At 40.0% G+C, this 21925-nt stretch overlaps 1 long non-coding RNA gene across 4 annotated transcripts in view; it reads right to left on the reverse strand.

The window, feature by feature from the left end:
* The window catches only part of LOC107000489 (uncharacterized), a 154004-nt gene that overhangs the window by 28287 nt on the left and 103792 nt on the right, over positions 1-21925 (reverse strand). Inside the window, exon 4 of one of the 4 annotated variants that reach the window (XR_013398836.1) lies at positions 2753-2918. The exons of the other annotated variants lie outside the window; for them this stretch is intronic. This is a non-coding gene — a long non-coding RNA (uncharacterized LOC107000489). The remainder of the gene's footprint in view (positions 1-2752; positions 2919-21925) is intronic. 4 annotated transcript variants of the gene reach the window in all.

Genomic DNA, 21925 nt, shown 5'->3' on the forward strand with positions numbered 1-21925 from the left:
CTTCCAAAATTTACAGTCTTACTATTTGAGACTGGCAAAAGCAATCTTTGATTTGAGAGAAGTTGATCCCAAACTGTAGCCTGTTTGAGAATTACCTGGAAGGCTTGTTAAAACCTGTTAAAAGCCCAGCCCCAGAATTTGTGGTTCAGTAGGTGTGCTTCTCTAAGAGGTCCTCAAGTGATGCTTATGTTGCTGGTCCAGGGACCACACTTTGCAAACCACTGTGGTAGGTTAATGGGCACTGGTTTCCCTAACACTAACTCCTCCATTTCTCCTCTTTTGCCATCAGAGATGGTAATAGGCTCTTCTTTGTAATAAAGATTAGGCAATAACTCCCTGATTTGGAGACACAAAAGGAATTGCTGAATATAGGAAGGGGGCCTGCCATCGTTGGAGACTTCTAGTTCTACAAGAAACAAGTTTAGCCTCTGAAGACAGACTGCAGATGTGTGAAGAGTATTCCTGCAGAAACCACCCTCCTCCCAACCACAATCCACCAAGAGGATGCCTTCTAATCTCCACACCCTTGAATGATGTAAAGAATACCAAAACAGGGGAAGGGAGAAGGTCCCACTGCCGTGGAATTCTGAATATTGCTGAGAAAATTGTGAAAGTAGATGGAGATTATCTGGGGAACTCACAGATGAAATTCTGAGTGGCTCCATGCCAGAAAAAATAACCCACTACAATTAAAAACAAGTTAAATCAAACTGTCTGGGCTTAATTGAGCCTACTCTGAAAGTTTCTCTTCAACAAACATGGTGCTTTCAGTAGGTGAGAATGAAATTGTCCAGTCCCTTGAAACTAATTTAGACTCCCACCTCTTCCACCCTTCAGGCAAGCGATGCAAGGATTTTTCTGAGTGAGCGGATGTTGCAAAGTGAAGAGGACAATTCCAGGGATTCAAAATGTCACCCCACTCATACACAAGGCAATACCTATTTGTAGTCAACCAATATCGGACGTTTTTGTAATTGCTAGGCTAGTTCCATGGAGATACTACAGAACTAGCAGCACATATGTGATTGCAAAACCTAGTGCTGACATTTTACTAACACACATACACACACACCTCTAGAGTAATGCCTGAAAACTAACTTGGGACAATTGGGAAAATGGTTTCCAAAAAAATCTCAAGAGACCTGAAACATCTATGCAGATAATCAACACCTACCACTTAAAGACTCATCTTATCCTTCTTGTTCACGTCTTATTTCTCTTTAGTGTTTTCAAGTCCTCCTTTATATTAATGCAATGACATCTGTGCAAAGGAGTCAGAGGAGTCATAGGGAGTGAAAGGTGGCCAGGAAGACGGCAACACTCAAAGGCCACTTGGACTCGGCTTGAGCCCACATCTCCCCTGAGGCCTCTATTCGCACACATACTCCTCAGATTCTGAGCACATGCATGAACAGGCAGACAAATGCTAAAGGCCATAAATAAGCTAAGATTAATAAATTTTTTTAGAGGAAATGGAGAAGAGTGAGAGAAAGCTACATGTCTTCAAAATCAGAGAAGCAAATAAACAGAACTGTTCTGCCAATGTTTGCTTTCCCCTCTGGCTGTCAGAGGTTGCAGCCCAGGCCTGAACTTGCCGGGACTAGGGTGGCTCTTGGTGGCTCAGCCTGTGTCCAGAGGATTTGTCGATTAGTCACAAACTTGTGTGTCTGAGAAAGAGCCATGACTCATCTTGACAACTGTCAGTATATTACCTCAAATGGGCACAGGGAGAGATGAGCAACCTGGTGCAGGAAAAGAACACAAAAGGGCTGATGCCACTTCCTGCAGCATTTCAAGGTTTGGGCTAGAAGAGTTTATGTGGCAAGAATGCTAAGCTGGGAGCAGCCCCACAGAAAATGACCACATCAGCACACTCAACATCCTGCCATTCAGACGTAAGAACGGGCGATGTTAGCTCAGAGGACATGAAATTTATTTCCATAAATAAAAATGTTATGTTTCTTCACATTATTCACCTTCCCCAAAGATAACTTCACACTTCAAAAAATTAGCTTTTGGTTTTAGAATTCAGTCAAGTCTGCATACTCGACTCTAATACTGTGACTTTTAAAAATGTACATCTATGACCCAGCAATTCCACACTTAGGCATATTCCCAAGAGAACTGTGTATATGTGTTCATTGGAAGATATGCATTAGAATGGCTCTAGCAGCATTATTCATAATAGCTCTAAATTGGAAATTGTCCAGTTGCACATCAACAGTGGAATGGATAAATGATTAGTGTATATTCATGCCATTGAACTACTACACAGCAATGGGAATCTATAACCACATACAATGATATTGATGAATCCCATAAACACAGCTTTCAGAAAAAGAAGCCAGACACTAGAGATTCACCTCGTATAAAAATAAAATTAAGCAAAACTAACCTATTCTGCTAGAAGTCAGGAGAGAGATTATACTTGGTCAAGGCGGAAGAAGAGGAGAGTTTCAGGAAGAAGGGGCTGAAAAAGAGCTGTTTCTAGATCTCAATGTTGGTTACATATATGTTCAGTTTGTAAAAGCCATCAAGCCATTTGCTTACGACAATGTCACTTCTCTGCATATGTGTCATACTTCAATACAAAATAAGCACATTCATGTAAAACTCCTATTCGGTTGTCTTTGTCAAGATTTGTAAACTAAAATGTGAATGTAGTAAGCAGTGCATATAAATGCTAGGAAAATTTGCCACATAAACTATCCTGCTCCAATTGTCATATCAGTAAAATAGAGCAAAAGGATACGTAGCACAAGGGGTTAGTTCCCTGCACAAATCATTGTCCTTTTAAGCATCTCACACCAGTGAAGGGGCATCTTCTAACACAAGCTTCGGGAAGTGATGTATCATTTTGCCATCCACGAAAAGAGGAAAGGACTGTATGGTAGAGTATGTCTTCCTCCCAAGCTTTCCTGGGGAAAAAAAAAAAAGCTACATTTATCATGAATGTCTCTTTCTTCCATCCTGAGATCCCACTCCAAAGATTAAATGTAATCAAGGGAGACATCCAATCAATAGAAAACTCATTTTGCCTAGATAAATAACGAGTGGGTCAACTGAAGCCCGTAAATCATTGCTTAAGCCTTAGCCAAAATTGATCAGAGACATCTTTTCCCAAAAAGGAAAGCTTTCTTCTCTTTAAAGGGCAGCATGCTCTGGATAACAATACAACCCTTGACTAAACCTTCACATGGGGATGTGTTTCTGTAGAGATAGCCTAATGGAGTTGCTAAAAGGCCTACTATCCTTTGATAAGAAGTTCAAGGACTAGTGAATCACATGAATTATTTCAAGCCTCTCTAATAAAAAACTCCAAATAACTGAAGCATACCATTTTAAGCATAAAAATTTTCACTTTAAACATGTTAAATGGAAATACCTCTAAATTATTTCAGGATTGATATTCATTTGCAAATACCACCTGGATATGAACCCCAAGGCATTAAGGACTTTTTGAGTTCAAAGCCTTACAGGTGGCTAATCAAGCCAGGGTAGGAGGCAATCCTAAGGTTCTTTAGCCTATTTTAGCTCTTGAAATAAAATAAGTGAAAATTGTAGATACAGTGGCCATGTCTTCCAATGCTGCCCAATTATTGCATAATAAGTAGCTATAAAGAAACATAAGAAGTTGTCAACTCCAACATTCTCCTTCTATAGGTGAAACAGGGGCTAATTCGTGAGCTATCCAAGATCATTCAGTAAAAGGTGGCAGAGCAAGAATTAGAGCAAGGTTTCCTAACCTCCAAATTAGCCTCCATTCTGCCATAGGACATGGTCTTTCCCATGAGTCTATCAATGATTTTCCTGGACCCCAGAGTGCAGGACAGGTGTTCCTCTCAGCCTACATTGTGGGGAAAACAGAGAACGATGCTGGCAGAAGTGGACAGGGGGAGAACCACTATATCCCCAGACAGAAAACCAATGCGATTCCCAGATGCATAGACCTCTTCATTGACTGAAAATGGATATTTCATGAACTGAGCAAATAACTAGTTTTAAAAATCAAACAGAGTTTAATTTTAAAATTTTTTATGTCTCAGCCTTGGGATTCTGATGTGTAAAAATCCAAGTATCTTCAAAGATAGAAAACATATACAGATATCATTTAAATGGCAGAACTCAGAACATAGAATCATGGAGCAGTGATCTCCACCAGCCCCCCAGCTAACTGCAGCAGCTGCAAGCATGATTCTCATGCTCTCTTTTACCTAGTGTTCAACTAGTAACCCAGCTTCCTCACTCATGGGGAAGGGCCATCAGCAAAAGGCACTCAGGCATGGGGGCCTGAAAAAAGATCCCACACACTCAAAGTCATGTTGGAGACATTTCAGGAAAGGATTAGGTGGTTTACCCCTGGCTTCCTCCCCCAGCATTTATCGAGACTAATAATAAAGTAAATGCATTGTAAGCCACACATACAAGGTTGTGGAGTGAAGGAAACAGAGCGACTTTTTTGTGTGTCCTGTTTTATAGGTTTTAATTAAATTATTTGTGGCCTTGGATTGGGAGCGGGACTTTGTGATTATTTTTTAACAGAATGAAAATTTATGTTGGGGCCTCTTTGTCAAAAATCACTCCTGCTGATAAATAACATGCCACACAATAATAAACTCAACATGTTCCTTTAAATTTCTACCTAGACAACTTATTGGCACTTAGAAACCTCTCTGTCTTGGTTTGAACCAGGTTAATTCAATATTACACTAATTATACTACAATAAAATAGCAGAGGCTACCTGTTGCAATAAAGTATAATTTGTGTTCAGAAACTGTATTTTTAGTTAGCATTGTCCTCACAAGGCTAATTGTTCAGAAGGAGTCTCCTGACTCATCCCATAACATGTATTAAAGTTTTACTCTAAATTATTTTAAAGTTTCTTAAATCTTATTTTACCTGTTAGTTAGCGGTATGTCCCAAACCATCCCAAAATGCAGTGTCTTTAAACAACTATTTATCTAGCTTACAATTCTGTAGATCAGCTATTTAGGCTGGACTCAGCTGGATGTTTCTTCTCGTCTTGGCTGGGCACTATTATGTGTCTGTCGTCCCTGTGGTAGTCTAGGCAATGGTGAGTCTGGAAGTTGACTAGCTATTGGCTGAGGCAATGGAGGTGATTGGGCCATGGGTCTCTCATCCTCCAGTGGGCTAACCAAGAGGGAACAGAATCTTGCAAGACTTCTTGAGGCCTAGACTTAGAACAGGCACATCATCACTTCTCCCACATTCTGTGGTTAAAGAGAATCAAAAGACCAGTCCAGAGTCAAGACTAGGGAATTAGATTCTATCTCTTCAAACGAGCAGCCATAAAGTCTCAATTACCAAGAGTGTAGATACAGAGACGGTTATCAATAGGGACCAAAAATGCAATCAATATTTCACATTTTAGTCTCAGACAATATTATTTTTTCCACTAATTATATAGTTACTTAAATAGTATTAAAAATAAGATATCAGCAGGACCAGGTGGGCATATAACCATAACCAAGTTACAATTTTACATTGAAATCAAAACCATTTCTCCTAGAAGCATTACCTCAGCAGACCTGAGACTACTAAGAGAGCAAAAGGATTGTCTTCACAGCATCTGCTAGAGAGCACTTAGTAGTCACTCCATAAATGTTGATTAGTTTTTTTACATAAGTGGAAAACTCCTCTACAGGAAGGAACTCACCTCTCTTCATATCCTATTTTCCACCAGTATCTTCCTAACATGTCTTCTTCTCTAAATGCATGTATTAGTAGCTTATCTTTTAATAGCATGTATTAAAAGCTAATCTGTTTTGTTCATTCATATAGTAAATACATTATATTACACAAGGGCATTATACATACCCAAATCTTATGTCTTCTTGGTCTTTTTTGTGCTATCAAACATTTTGTTCTGACACTAACTTCTTGCATGGCACTCTTCCATCAGGCCTACATATCTCCTCTATAGCCTTAAGTTCAGGGAGTCTTAAATCTGGGCTGCAAACTGATATCACCTGAGGTGACTTAAAAATCAATTGACCAGGCGTGGCGGCTCACGCCTATAATCTCAGCACTTTGGGAAGCCGAGGAGGGCGGATCACGAGGTCAGGAGATTGAGACCATCCTGGCCAACATGGTGAAACTCTGTCTATACTAAAAACACAAAAATTAGCTGGGCATGGTGGCAGGCACCTGTAGTCCCAGCTACTGGGGAGGCTGAGGCAAGATAATTGCTTGAACCTGGGAGGCAGAGGTTACAGTGAGCCGAGATTGCAGCACTGCACTCCAGCCTGGTGACAGAGTGAGACTCCATCTCAAAAAAATAAAAATTAAAAAATAAAATACTGTTTCCTGGGCCCCAACCCCAACTCTCTGGTTTGATTGGTCTGGGATGTAGCCTAAAGGTTTTTAGGCCTCCCCAGGAGACTGCAATGTGCAGCCAAAGTCCAGAACCATCAACTTTTTCTCATACGTCATCACTCACTTATGAAAGACTGACGACACCACCCCCACCTCTTACCCACTTCTTGTCATGTGCTCTGGTATCACACTTCTTTTCTTTCTGGAAATTATCAAATGTGATAGCTGGGATCTTGTGTTTATTTATGTCTTTATTTGGCTGTTTATTTCCCAAGGAATACTTTACCTTTTGTTCTGCATGATAACACCTACAAGCACAATGGTAGCTAGCACAGAGGAGTCATCCAAAAATCACCTGTTCACTGCATTATTCTAATGCACCTTAAGAACCCAATTTATGAATTATAGCTTAAATTTAAGGAGCTAGGGCAGGTGTTTTCAAACTTTATCCTGAGTAAGAATAATCTGAAACAGCCACCCCCAACCTTTTTGGCACCAGGGGCCAGTTTCACAGAAGACAATTTTTTCATGGACGAGGTTAGGGGAAGGGGGAGATGGTTTCAGGATGAAATTGTTGCAGCTCAGATCATCAGGCATTAGATGCTCACAAGGAGCACACAACCTAGATCCCCTGTGTGTGCAGTTCACAATATGGTTCTTGCTCCCGTGAGAATCTAATGGCATGCCACCACTGATCTGACAGGAGGCACAGCTCAGGCAGTAATGCTCACCTGCCCTCACCTCCTGCTGTGCCGCCTGGTTCCTAACAGGCCACAGACTGGTACTGGTTCTTGGCCTGGGGGTTGAGGGGGACCCCTGATCTAAAAAGTCTGTTAACACATAGCTTGCTGGGCCCCATCCCCAGAGCTTCTGACTCAGTAATTTGGGGAGTAGCCCCAAGAATTTGAATTTCTAAGAAGTTCCCAGTTGACGCTGATGCTGTTGGTCCCAGGGTCACAGTCCATGGACTTTGTCAAGAGGCAACAAAACACATGTCAAAATGTATGGCCTGTAGCACCAGACTGCCTGGTTCAACTCCCAGCTGTGCTGCTATGTGGCATTGAAAAAGATGCCCAGTCTTCTGAGTGCTACATTAACTATGTGGCCATGGGAATATGCTTGATCCATGAGTGCCTCCATTTCTCCACCTATAAAATGGAAACAATACCAGAACTTACCTCCTCAATTCGTTATAAGGATTAAATAAGTTAATATTTACAAAATGCTTAAAAGAGTGCTTGACAGGTAGGCAGCACTACATAAATATATTAATGTTTAATGCTTCTAATGGATACATCTTGATAACACCCCTGAAAAATGACTTTAAAATTTTAATCCTACATGTTAAATTAAAAACAACTCCCACACACAGAGAGAATCACAATGGCATCAGAATCTCAAAGTATAATACATGAAATTCATAATCATCATAATAAATACCTCTAATTGACCACCTAGTCTGTGCTGGCACTTAACCAAGCGTATCTTATTTTAAATTTCCAAAAACAAAGTAGTTGTTTTCAATTAAAATCTGAAGAAACTAGGGCTCAGAGAGGTAGTGACTTTTGAGTAGCTGAGCTTGAAAATTCTAGAATTGAGGTATTAAGACATTCTCTGGAAGTGTGCAACAAGGAAGAGAGTTAGATCATGTATAATTCAGAATTCTTTCAGTCACAAGTAATAAAAAACCCAATCAAATTGATTTAAGCAGAGAATTACTGGCTCATGTGTCTAAAAATTCCAGGGCTTCCTGCATGCTTCAAGTACAGCTGGATCCAGTGACTCAAATCTGGATTTCATGCTCTCTCTCATCCTCCCCTGCCCTCATTCTTTTCCTCCCTCTCTCTCTCCATTTCCTTCTCTCTTGGGCTCTCCTCTCCTTGTGCTAACTTCACTCTCAACTAAGCACCTCCACATGGTGACCCCCAACAGATCAAAGTTCACACCATCTTTATGGCTAATGATCACACAGAGTCTTCACCACAATTCAAGCAAAAGTTCTGGAATTGAGTCTCACTGAGCCAAGCTGGATTTCAGGCCTTTGACAAACTCATTGGCTGTAGTCGAGGGTATCAGACATGCTAATTCAGCTAGCCCGGGTTGTGAGTCTACCCTTAAGGCTGGGGAAGTAACCCTCTGGGGGACCAGGAGGACTTATTGTTGAGCAAGCATGACTTCCCGAAAGAAAACCAAAGAACTGTTAACCACAGAAGGAAAATGGGTGCTGATTTCTGACATTGAGTCCTGTGACACAATGTGTGTTCCTCACAATGTCTCCTGCTCTTCTGGAAGGACACTGAGCTGGAAGTCAGACAATCTGGGTTTGGTTATGTTGACATTGTCAAGCCTGTCATTTTCTCTTGGCTTTATTTTCCTCATCTATTCAATGAAGGAGTTGGCTTGGAATTCTAGGCTTCCTCTTATCAGCAAAGTTCAAAGATTTCTATGTGCATATGTCTTCTTGGCCCAACCTGAATGTAAACAAACATAATTTTTTTTTATTCTGATTGAATGAAAGAAACTAATGAGCCTGGGAATCACAAGAAGTGAGCAAAGTAGAAAGATGTGGAGGTGAATTAGTCAGAGGAATAATGCTAGTAGCAGTAGTAGTAGGTTCCTATGCAGTAGATGAGTGTTAAGGCAAAAACAGGGACATTTGGCTTGCAGTATAAAGGCTGGAGGAGGTGGAGGAGAGATGCATCAGCAGAGAAAAAGCTTCTAAGAGAAAGTGATGCTTGAGGTGATTCTTGAAGGAATAGTGGAAATTGCCTTGTGAATGGAAATGGATGGGGCATTTCTAGCAAAGGGAACGTGAGACATGGTGGTGTACAGCATTGCCAGGGATTAGAGCCTGTGCAGTAGGGAGCTTGGTAAGAGACCTAGCTGGAAAGTAGGCTAAGGGCAGACCATGGAAGGCCCAGCATGCCATGTTGGGAAGTGTGGACTGTATTCTGCAACAGAGGATGTGAAAACAGGAGGGAGGGAGGCAAGCAAGGGTGCCACGTGAAACACTGGGCATAGATTATCCATATAATCCTTACCACAGTCCATTAATCAAATGGATATTTATTATCCCTATTTTACAGATGAGGAAACTGAGGCTTAGACAGAGTTAAATAATATTCCCAACTGCTGGAATGCTGGAAGCATGTTGATGGAATTGGAGCTCTTACCCAGATCATCTGATGAGTTCAATGCTAGTATTTCTTCCATTATGCCTTTGACATCTCACCTGTCTCCCGTTTCAGAGGATTCCTGCAGGGACTAGATTTAGATCTCAACAAGTAAGGATTTGGACGTGATTGGCTGAAAACATCAGCATTTATCTTAGTGTCACCCATAACACTCTCAATATTTTCAGCAGTTAGCATTCTTCTTCAATCAGCTCAAAAGAAATTATTTTTAACTCATGACAATATAGTGTTTGTGAAACTTGGTTAGTAACTAAGAGAGACACCCTTGGCAATTTCACAAAGTGTCTAACTGGTTACTTCTGCAAACAAGTCACTGAACAAAATTTCTGGAAAGAGGGCAGGCAGTCTTGGAGAACAACTACAACTCCAAATATAGAAATAGCTTTAAATCAAGTAACTTTTGTAATTGAACCAATGGACATAGGCCACCATGTGAGCTTGCCACAAACCATTGTTAGGGTAAAAATTTCCCAATTCTTGTTAAGTTCACAAATGTTTGGGCTGCCTAAGAATTAGGAGATTTAAATTCAGATTTAGAAATTAAGGATGACAATCCTCTCGTATCCATGGGCATGAAACCAATTAGCTACCAGGTTTGGAAAGCTTAACAGACTAATTTTCTCTTTTCCTTTTATCAAAAATTAAATTTTTAAAGAAAAGTTAATTCAATTTTTCTCACTTAATACCATCTTGTCACCTACATTTGCACTGCCAGGATGTGGACATGGAGGTCTGTTTCACCCATTTCAAAAACACAGTGAACGGCAGCCTGCCTCAAACCATTCTTTAAAAAGAGAGCATTCTACTTAAAGTATTGATTCCGTATCTCTCAAAAGAATCAAAACGATTACTGCAGTAAAACTTAATGTCCCAGCTCCAAGTATGTCATTTACAAATTGCTCCTTAATTTGAGATGTTTTATAACAGAGCAGCAAGATTTTCAATACAGTGAAAGTATAAGAACCTATAAAGAATTATGTAATCACTATGTCCTGTACACGAAGTGTTGGTTTTGGATTGCTAACAAATGTTCAAACTCCCTTGGAAAAAAAAAAAAAAGAAAGAAAAAGAAAAACAACAAATTGTGAGGCCAAGAGGATGAGTGGATCGAGTGTCAGCGTTTATGTTCAAGCAGCATGGATTGGCTCCAGCCTGAGGTTAACTTAGAATGAAAATGGAACTGGTGGTCTTGCCTTGGCAGACAAGAGGTTATAACAAATCTATGACCACATACATACAGACACCACGGTCGCCAGCTAAACCACACACATGTGGCACACTCAAAGAGCTTCAGTGAAGCAGTTACCAACACAACCGGGATCCTTTTTCTTCCCTTTCTAGGAGACAGAGCAAACCGTAGCCTCTCACACAGCAATTAAAGGAACCTACCTCATAGTTAACACCCAGAATTTAAATTAACATTAGTAATGGCTAGAGAAAGTTTACCCTCAGTAGAAAGCACCCTATGTATTATCATCCAATCATTTACCTGCCTAAAAAAGTGATAGTGAGTTTCCAAAAATGCACTATCTTCCAGGCTGTTTACATAAAGACTTCTTTGCTTTTCTTGAATCTAATGAGTAAGCATGTTTCACACTCTCTGGGTATCTATTTTGGAAAGTCAAACTCATTGACCACTCCTGAAGCAATCAAGATTCAAGACACCACTAATTAAAGCTTCACAGAGGGAAACCACATGCAGACACGGCTGTGTTACTGAATACTCTTTACAAGGCAGGAGAGGTGGAAGGAAGCCCCACCATGAATGGGAGGCCAAGGTAAGTGGCAGGGACAAGATCCATCATGGCGGGCTGCCAACATGTTCACATGATGGGTCCCAGGTTATGCTGGGCCCTGACAATTAATTCTTGTATTCACCGAACAAACATCCATAATAATAATAAGAAAGTGGGCTCTAAGTTCTTGATAAAGCTGAATAGGGTATCACACTCTACCAAGACAAGAACAGAGGAATTATGAAATATTCGGAGGGTGGTCTCACCTGTGCTGTTCTATCAGAATCCTGTAAAGTTTAACTGGTGTTTCCTTGAATCATGCAATGTATCAGCTATCCCTTGCTATATAACAAAGTACCCCAAACTTATTCCCCTAAAACGACAACCAAAATTATTACTTACAAGATTGTATGTTATCCAGGCAGTCTTGCTCATCTGAGTCAAGCTCACTTGATCTTGGCCATGCTCATCCATGGCAGATCAGCAGGAGACTGGAATGGCCTCACTCTAGGTGTGATGGCTGGGTACCTATTGGCTTGGACAATGGAGGTGACTAGGCCATGTAAGTTAGTCTTAACTAGGATTCATGATGTTATTAGCACCCCAGGAGAGTCAGCAGAGGCGTACAAAACCCCCTGAGGACCAGACTTCACTTATTCTGCATTTGATCGGTGAAAGCAAGTCGCAAAGTCAAGCCAGATTCTGGGGACAGGGACATAGACTCTTCTTTCTGAGAGTTGCTGCAAGGTCACATTATAAGGAATGGGTTACAAAAAAGTAAGATTTGGTGCCATTTTTACATTCAACCTACCACATCCATCTAATCAGTGGTAAAGTTAGGAGAGAATATTTCTATTTCAAATTTTCAGACTCTTTCTACTACCCCACACTAAGTTACAAAAACTCCAACCCATATTTGATCCAATAGGCATCAAGACATATAGAGTATGCTGGCTTTAGGGTTAGATTCCCTGGCTTGTTACATGCTTTCAGCATTTCATCAGTGTATGACTTTGTGTAAATTACTTAACTCACTTGTGGTCTTCTAAAATTGATTTAATAATAAAGCCCAGCTCTCAAGTCTACTATAAGGACTACCATAAGGACTAAGTAATATACATGATGTTTTGAAAGAGTGACTGTCACTTAAAGTGCTTGAAATACACATATCCTCATCATCATCATTAATATTGACAAAATGAACTTCCGCTCCATTTTCTTTTCTCCATTCATGTCTCTCCCTCCATTACAAGGCCTGGAACACAGATCTTTCTCACCCAACATCGAGCTAACCCTTTTATTTTGCCCTGTACAACATATCCCCTAATTTTAATACATAAACACAAGCAGAAAAGAGAGCAGCCTTCCCCTACCCTGACAATTTTCTGGACAGTTTGTGCACTTAAATTCGCAAGTCAACCTTCAGGCCTGGGGGTTGCCTGCCAGGAGCTTCTTGCCACTTCCCGTAGCCTGAACTCTAAGGGCCTGGGGTTTGCCTTATTTAACTGTGGTATCGTCTGGGATTCCTCAGGCCTGGGAGCTACACTTGGGCCAAGACATTTGTGGCCTCTACTGGCTCAGAAATCTGTTCTTCCTTGCTTTCACTCAGAAACTCTGTGTGTGTGTCTTTGTGTATCTCTGTGTGTGTGTGTGTGTGTGTGTGCGTGTGTGTGTGTGTATCTGTTAACAACCCCTTCAGAGTGGCTGTATCTGGCAAATGTACTAACACAAACTTCGTGATTTGGGGAAAAAAATACTACACTCATTCTGCCATAGGGGAGACAATAATCAGAAAGCCAATTTCTATATAGATTTGTTCTAGAATAGCCTTGTCTTAAAATCATAAACACAAACTCAAATAGAATAGATACAAAAATACTTTTGTCTTTTGCACCTCAGTGTAAAAACGTCCCACTGATTCGGATGCACATTAACGTTTGAAAAGCACTAGAGTAGGCCAATTCTTCCCCAACATCTGAACGCTGCATAATCACCTGGAGGGCTTGTTAAAATACAGACTTCTAGGCCCTGTCCCTAGAGATTCTGATTCCACAGATCTGGAAAGAGGCCCTGGATTCTGCGCTTCTAACAAGCTCCTTGATACTGCCAATGCTACTTTTCCAGGAACCACACTTTGAATTGTGAGGACCAATACCTTCCTTTCACATTTGGGAAAATGAGACCTGGGAAAAATGAATAGGTATAGGTGCTAACTAAAGAGCCAGTGTCTTAACAGTTATACAGAAATTGAGACAGAACTCCAGGTTCAGTTCAGTTTTTTTTTGTTTTTTGTTTTTCCCAAAGCATTTTCTGATGACTGATACTGCTTTCAGCTGGATTTGCATCTTTTTTCCTCCTGTTACATGACTTTGATATTTTCACCTTTGCCATTTGACCTGTGAAATTCTTTTCAGTTTCTGACTATTCTGTTTTATTTCCTCACTTTAAACTTACATTTTATTTTATTCTCTGATTATTTTTAATCTTGGCAGAGAATTGAAATACTTTGCTCAAATAATGTTTATTGAATGGAACCATCTTCTATTTCTTTCCTCTTTCTTAAGTCCCCTATTTTAGCCTCCTTAGTCCTTCACACTTCAGACAGGTATTTATCTTCCTCAGAATCATCACTACTGATCATCTAAATCCTCTGTATCATCATCATCTACATCTACAACATCTATATTTTCTACATTATCTACATCTACATCATCTATATCTGTATCATCTATATAATCTATACCTACATCATCTACATTATCTATATCTACATCATCTATATCTACATCATCTACATCTATATTATCTACTGCTACATTATCTACATTATCTATATCTGTATCATCTATATAATCTATATCTACATCATCTACATTATCTATATCTACATCATCAATAGCATCTACACCTACATCATCTACATCTATATTATCTACATCTACATTATCTACATCTACATTATCTATATCTACATCATCTATATTATCTATATCTACATCATCTACATTGTCTACATTTACATTATCTATATCTACGACATCTATATCTTCTACATCTACATCGCCTACATCATCTACATCTACATCATCCTTGTCTTCTACATCTATATCATCTACATCTACATCATCCTTGTCTTCTACATCTATGTCATCTACATCTACATCATGGACAGCAGCCACAGCAACAGCTGTTTTTAACTGTACTTTCAAGATACTCACTCCCTCAGTGGACACAAATTAGTGAGTTGAAAGAAGAAGAAATTTAAAACTTGACTTTGAGGAAACAGTTTAGAAGTCTGAGGGAAACAAACAGAAGTGACAGCTGAGGCACTAAATCACTTTCCATTTCAACCTACACTGTCCACTGAACACTGAAACTCATGGTTCAGAATAAAAAAAATTAAAAAGTCAAAATTGAAGAAAGTCACACCTGTAAGACTATTTGTCCAGTAATAACTCTTTGGAAATAGTTTAATTAGAAGATATAGTTTAAGACATTATTAGAGCAAGATTCAAAATCCTTTAGTGTATGTTAGATGGGGCTTCAAAACTTAGAGGTTCTAATTGGTTAAGTAAGTGTCCCCATTCTCCCTCAGGGCTTGGTGTTGCCACTCTTGAAAAGGTTTGTGTCCTCAAAGAGGGGGGATAAAAACCTTATAGATAAGTTTACCAGATTTGGCAAATAAAAATACAGAACTCCCAGTTACATTTGAACTTCACATAAAATAAATGATTTTTGCCAAAAGATGTCTCATACAATATTTTAGGTATAATCATACTAAAAACCATTTTTTGTTTAGCTAAAATTCAAATGTAATGGATAGTCCTGTACTTTTCTGGTAACTCTAAGAAAAGCCATGACAATTTTACCAAGATGAAAAAAAGTCATGGAGTCGGAGAAGGAATTTAAAATTAATATATTTGGCAAAAGATGGATTTTCAGTATACATAAAAAAATGCTTACAAATCACTAAGAAAAAGATAACACAGTTTTTAAAAAATGGACAAAAAATAGGAATGTGCACTTCTTAAAAGAAGATAAATTAAATGGCAAAGTCAAAAGGTGCTCAGCTTTACTGTTCATCATGAAAATGCGAATTCAAACTCCAATGAAATCCCACGTATGCCACCAGAACAAGCAGACTATGCCAAGTATTGGTTAGAAATAAAAGCAAATAGAGGCTTCATCCTCTGCTGATGAGACTGTAAATCTGTGCAACCACCCTGGAAAACTGGCAGTATTGATTAAAACTGAGCACGTGCCTATCCTGTGACCCAACCATTTTACTCTTAGATACATAACTAGCAGATATATGCACACTTGCTCACCAAAGACATATTCAAAAATGTCCATGGAGCATTAATCATAATAGCCAGACCTGGGAACAACCCAAACACCTACAATGGATAAAACATTGTGGAATGGAATAAACAATCTGTGGTGTATTCCTGTAATAAAATGGACCATCCAGCAATGAGAATGACTAATCTACATTAAAATGCTACAAAATGGATGAATTACATATGTGCACGCATGCATGCACACGCATACACACACACACAGCAAAAGAAGCCAGACACAAAAGAGCACATACATTACGATTTGTAACTAGTCTTAAGTGCTAGGAGTCAGAATAGCGGCTCTGGTAATCTGAGCTTGCGAACTTTGGAGCTGGCCACATTCTGTTTCTTAACCACAAGTTTGCTCTCACTTTGTGAAAGTCATGGTGCTGCACACTTAGGATCTGTATCCTTTGCTGAATTTGTTATACTTCAATCCCATTTACCTTAATACCTCTAAAAGACATGATCAAGGGAAAGACTGGTACCTTCTGACCTTAATCAGGATTGTGTAACAGAATCAATATCATTTTCATCATAGCAATCATCACCATAATCATAATACCTCATTATATGAGAATTACCGCAGGCTGAGCTTGGTTTTAGATATTTTGTTTACACCATCTCACCTGATGTTATTAATCCTCACATAGCATTTGCCATTATTCTCCCACTTTTACAGATGAAGACATGAAGACATGGAATCTGAAAGAGGATACATGGCTTATCCAGGAAAATGCAATTTTTATGTGTCAGAGACAAGTTTTAAAATCAGGAGCTGATTCAGGAGCGGAAAAAGCAGGTGCTCTTTTCTCTATAGGAGGCCACAAGTCATCTACAAAAAGGGGAAACATTTAAACTTCCTCTCTCTCATTGTACTTTCTGAGTCCAGAGATGGTGTAAAACCTCAACAGTCAGTCTTTTATGCTGAGAAACATACATATGACTTCTGGACTTAATCCAATTACCTAGAATTAACTGACAATTCCTACAATCAATTCCCAACTGAACAAAGGAGAAAAGTAAATTCCCCCTCCATTATTTCAGCTATCTTCATAGCCAAGTATCTAAGGAAAAAAATAACAGAATTTAACACTCAAGCAACAAGACCTCCTATATAGTTTCAACAAATGCACACCCACTTTACGAGCTTGCGTTCATGCATCCATAATACAAGATCTTTTTGCCAATGATTCTCAAACTTTAGGATAAGCAAGAAATAATGAGAGCTTCTTTAGACAGATTTCTGGGCTCCAGCCCCAGGAGATTCTGATTCAGTAGGTCTGAAGTTAGTCCTGAGAATCTACATTCCTAACAAGTCTCCAAGCGATACTGATGCCGCTGGTGCTTGGACCACACTTGGAGCAGTACTGCTTTATGCCAACACAAACAATGTGGAAAAGATGCTCACATTGTTTTTTTTAGAGACTGAATCTTCTGTCTTGCCACTGACATCTATGGCTACTACTTCAGGCGAGGTCCACATGACTGAGAGGCAACTGACCTCCCCTCCCCTACTCCAAGCTCTGTTTTCATCATCATTAGTGTCAAGGCCACCACTGTGTCCGTCACAATGGGATGATTGGCCACATGGCTTCCCCAGGGCCTGAGTTCTGCTTTCCCTTTGTTCTACTCTAAACTGCAAGACCTCTAGGATCCAAATTTCTTCACAGCATGTACATATTTATTGCATTTTGGCTTGTTTTATGCCAAAGGGGAAAAAATCTAAATCTGTAAGAATTAAATCCATGTCTTAGGATTTCTTATAGTTTGTCAAGTTTGTTTCCTGTTTAATCCCCGCATCTGGGCATTTTGAGAAGAGAACAAACACCTATGTGGAAGGTGAAGGACCCCACCTCCGCCACTTCCATGGTGTCCTAAAGCAATTCTGAGCTCCTCCTTTGCTTTCTACTCATCTTCAAAATTCCCCAAGGCAGGTTCTTTTTTCCTCTACAGATTATGAGCTCCATCAACTCTCTCCCCAAGAGTTTTGAGTAATTCTTGGTAGAAAATCATCTCTGTTGAAGGATGTGAAGAATAAGCTTCCTATGTCAAGAAGTAGCTAATTATATCACAACCTAGAAAGTATCTAGGTTAGGAAGCAAGACTTTGCCTCTGTCTCCCTGCACCACAACTGGTTAAAAACACAGGATATCATATGTGGAGCGAGAGATCACCAGATCCTCATTCTTTCTTTTAGCTGGCTGTGTCATTCTAAGGGGGAACCACTTCAACCGCATTCCTCTTCAGCTGTAAAATACAGTATTGTTTTAAGTGATCCCCAAGATCTTTAATCTCCAAGAGTCTGCAAACCCATGAACCTACAGAAAAAACCCAAAGGAAACGTCCTCCTTTCCAACCTACTCTTGGCACAAGTGGTGGTTTTTCTGTAGGAAAATGAAGCCTCGTGATGTGTGAGTCACAGAGAGATGATGAGCCAATAAAAGGTCAGGGAAAAGAAATAGAGGATGGAAAGGGAAGATACAATGTGCCATCAAAGGAGAAAGTGTTTGGGCTTCTTTTCTCCCTATGAAGTCCACAGAGAAAAAAGCAACAAAATCCACCACTGGGTTAGCCAAAAATAATATCAATCAGGAATCACTTAGTCCATTTTCATATTTCATTTCTACAGTAGCAAAAGAAAGTAGCCAGCTTCTTTGCAGGAGTACATGGGTAGGTAGCATCCATTAGCTCACAGAGACACACCCACCCTTCAAACTCAATTTGGCTAAAATGACTTTTTTTTATAAGGACTCATGAGAAAATGGTTGACTTCCAGCCCTTATGTTATCAGAATTGTTTGACGTTGAATTACATGGGCCTGGACTATAAATCTTGACTTTAGCCTCAAATGCAAGGCATTTGATGTGTCTGGGAACCTGCTGTAAGAAAGAAATTAGCTGTAAAACAAAGTAAAATGCCTGTTCCCATGGGAAGAACCGGCAGGACTGCTAATAGATCATGTGCTCGTTTGGAAGACACTTGTTCCTTTGGTCAAACAGCAACTAATATTTTCACTTTCCACTGCCTTGAACAGGAAATGTGGTACTAAGGACCAATAGACAGGGCAAGGTATCATATTAATTACATGGTCAGTAAACATTTGCTCACCCGTGTTTCCTAACGTCTGAACGCTTCCTGGTTGGAGCTCAGCGATGCTACTGGCCTCTGTTAACTCATTTTACTCTTGTATAAATGTCTGGGAAGATAAAGTGCATTTTCAGAAAGCCCCAGATGAAGAGGAGGATGGGGCTGCAGGGAAAAACAGGCCGTCTTCCAGCTAAAAATGTTGAGAGCAGCCCTTGTTTGCAGCCTGTTCTGCAGCTGCCATTGCCTACGGCCCCCATAAGGATAGGGCGTCTGTGAACCTGAAGGGAGGTTGACATTGTGAGGTGATTTGATAGCCTTTAGAATTTCTCTTTCTACTTTTTGGGGAGTATATGTCAAACAGAGGTTTCAGGTTCATTCTAAAGAAAGGAAAAAGAAAAGCAAGACATCTTAGGAAAGATAGGTAAGTGGCAATCACATTGGAACACCTGCCATTGAAACTGCTCTACCTGGAATTCTCTTCTTTGGGGTAATGGCAAAGGATGGACAAAGGCCACACCCACCTCCAGCTGCTCCTTAGAGCGATAGTTCTCAAAGTACAGTTCCCTGGGCTAGCAGCATGGGCATCCTCCTAGGAACATGTTAGAAAGGTACAATCTGAGGCCCTACCCTGGCTCACTAGGTTAGAAACCTTTGGGGTAGGGCCAGCAATCTGAGCTGTAACAAGTTCTCCAAGTGATTCCAGTACCCACTAAAGTCTGAGAATTCCTACTATGTTGAAATGTTTATATACCTGCTGTACGCATGCTATCCAGGCCTGAGATCAAGCTCTGTGCTATGATCTACAAGGCCTTCATGACCTGGCTGCAACATACAAGCTCCAGTCACAAATGTCACCTTCACCTAACTCTGCTAGGCCCAGTTTATGCCCTCCTTGAGGACTTTTCCTGGAACCTACTCATGCTTTGCTCTTTAGCTTGTTCGGTTTTTTTGTTCAGATGTCAAACCATTTGTAAAATAGCTTCCACCACAGACACCCTTTAAATATCTGCCAATAGATACTGTCTAGGATTGTTCTTACAGCAGCTTTCCAAGATGAGCGATAATATTTCTCACGAGTTTGTTTGTACATTTACGGCCCATACTCCTCATATAAAGCTCTAGTAGAATAGGCACCAAGTGTTTTATACCTACTCTTCCAATATATGCACCTCCCATGTCCAAAACGTTCAGCGTAGGCCGGGCACGGTGGCTCATGCCTGTAATCCCAGCACTCTGAGAGGCCGAGGCGGGTGGGTTGCTTGAGTCCAGTAGTTCAAGACCAGCCTGGGCAAAATAGAAAACCCCATCTCTACTAAAAACACAAAAAGTTAGCTGGGCATGGTGGCATGTGCCTGTAATCCCTGCTACTCAGGAGGCTGAGGTGGTAGGACCACCTGAGACTGGGAGGTCAAGGCTATAGTGAGGCAAGATTGCACCACTGCACTCCAGCTTGGACAACCAGATTAAGACCCTGTCTCAAAAAAAAAAAAATGTTCAGCATACATACTTTCTTCTCCCACCCCTTCTCAGAACCTAGTCTCACTCACATTGTTATAAATAAATGCAAATGTAGAGAAGAGAAAATATTTACATTAGGAATTTTTTAAATTCAAATTTCAGGCATCTTTCAATAAGTGCTATCTAGCCTTATAAATGTTTGGCAAGGTCAAGTGGGGCCCCTAAAATACTATCCCTCAGGCATCTCACAAGGGGCCTATAATGTTTTCCAATAGAGGAGCTCTGATTTAGTCATAGAGCAAATTTGTTCTTATAGAACAAATGTTTCCATTACCACAAGCAGAAGATTGCCTTTGCTCTAAGAAACTGTGTCTGTTAAGAGCTAGGTAGGCAAGTCATAATCAAAATTCAGAACCTATACTAACTACATATCTAATTATGGAACATGTATTTGTACTTTCTCTCTCCATTTTATCTTCATATGTGTTTCTTAAAGCTCAACTTCGAGACAGAAATGTGAATTCAAAGAGGTGTGACTGAGGATTCTGGGGCTCAGCCACAATACGGCAGGTTATTTTATTGGTCTTTCAACAAAATATGCTTGAATGGTGTTAATTTTGCTTCCGTAATGGCTTAAATGCATCTAAGAGGCATTAGAGTCACTCACTCTTAGCAAAGATGGAAGAATAACACAGATGACAGTGCGTTTAGAAAGAGGCAGACAGTGCCCATGCTGGCTCCAGTCCTCTGTCATCAGAGATATGAGCTCTAGGTTGGCCGCTGAGCATTAGCCCATGTAGCCTGAGATGAGTTCATGGGGCTGGAATTCAAAACACTAACCAGCTGTGGGAACCCAGTGAGAAGCCTGTCACACTGAATGGTATCCAGATTAGAGCTGTGAGAATTTGGGAAAACCCTTCTCGCTAAATAAGTGTACTTCTTCATCTTCTTTCTTTCTTTCCTTTTTAAGTTTGCACTGTTTGACACAACCCTGAACCTATAGCCATGCATATTAACAATGGAGAAAAGGCAACTCTAAAAATGTTTGTTGAAGCAATGAGGGGACACCGTAAGACCGAGTGGATGTTGGATGACCTTGTAATTGTAATTTTTAGGTGTGATAATAGCATTAGGTTTATGCAGCAAAATGTCCATAACCCTTTAGAGATGTGTAATGTGGAATGTAGGGGTGAAATAAAAAATGTTACTTGGAATTTGCTTTTAAATAATTCAGAAAAAAATAGAGAGGAAAAGGAATAGATTAAGCAAGCATTGCAAGCCCTCAGTAATTGTTGAATCTGAAGTGGATTGTGGGGGATTAAAAGAATATTCTCTCTCCTTGTAAAAGTAGGTTTCAAAATAAACACAATAAAATTTATTATAAAAAAGGAAAGATAAATAATGCTAGACCAAAGGAAAAGTTATTTTCTCAGGAATGTAAAAATGCCTTTTCAGCTAAGGATTTTTCTCAAGGCCAGCCACTGTCAAATAAATAATCCACAAATTCAAAAAATGATGAACTTGTGTTCTTGGGTTTTGGAGTCTTAAGGACTCCCTTCCATGATTTATGCATTGATAGTCGTAGGCAGAAAAACTTCAATAAATGAACCAGAAAGTGGAAATGGCACATTACTTTATTTGCTACTAGATTGTCAAATGCTGATTACAGCATTGGTTGTAATGGGAATAGCACAAGATAGAGATTTGGGGTCCCATGTCTGCTTCTGTAATTTTTCCCATGAGTCGCTGTCTGACTTCCGTGAACATCTT

The sequence above is a fragment of the Macaca mulatta genome, chromosome 10 (assembly GCF_049350105.2).
Source record: "Macaca mulatta isolate MMU2019108-1 chromosome 10, T2T-MMU8v2.0, whole genome shotgun sequence".
Taxonomy (NCBI): Eukaryota; Metazoa; Chordata; class Mammalia; order Primates; family Cercopithecidae; genus Macaca; species Macaca mulatta.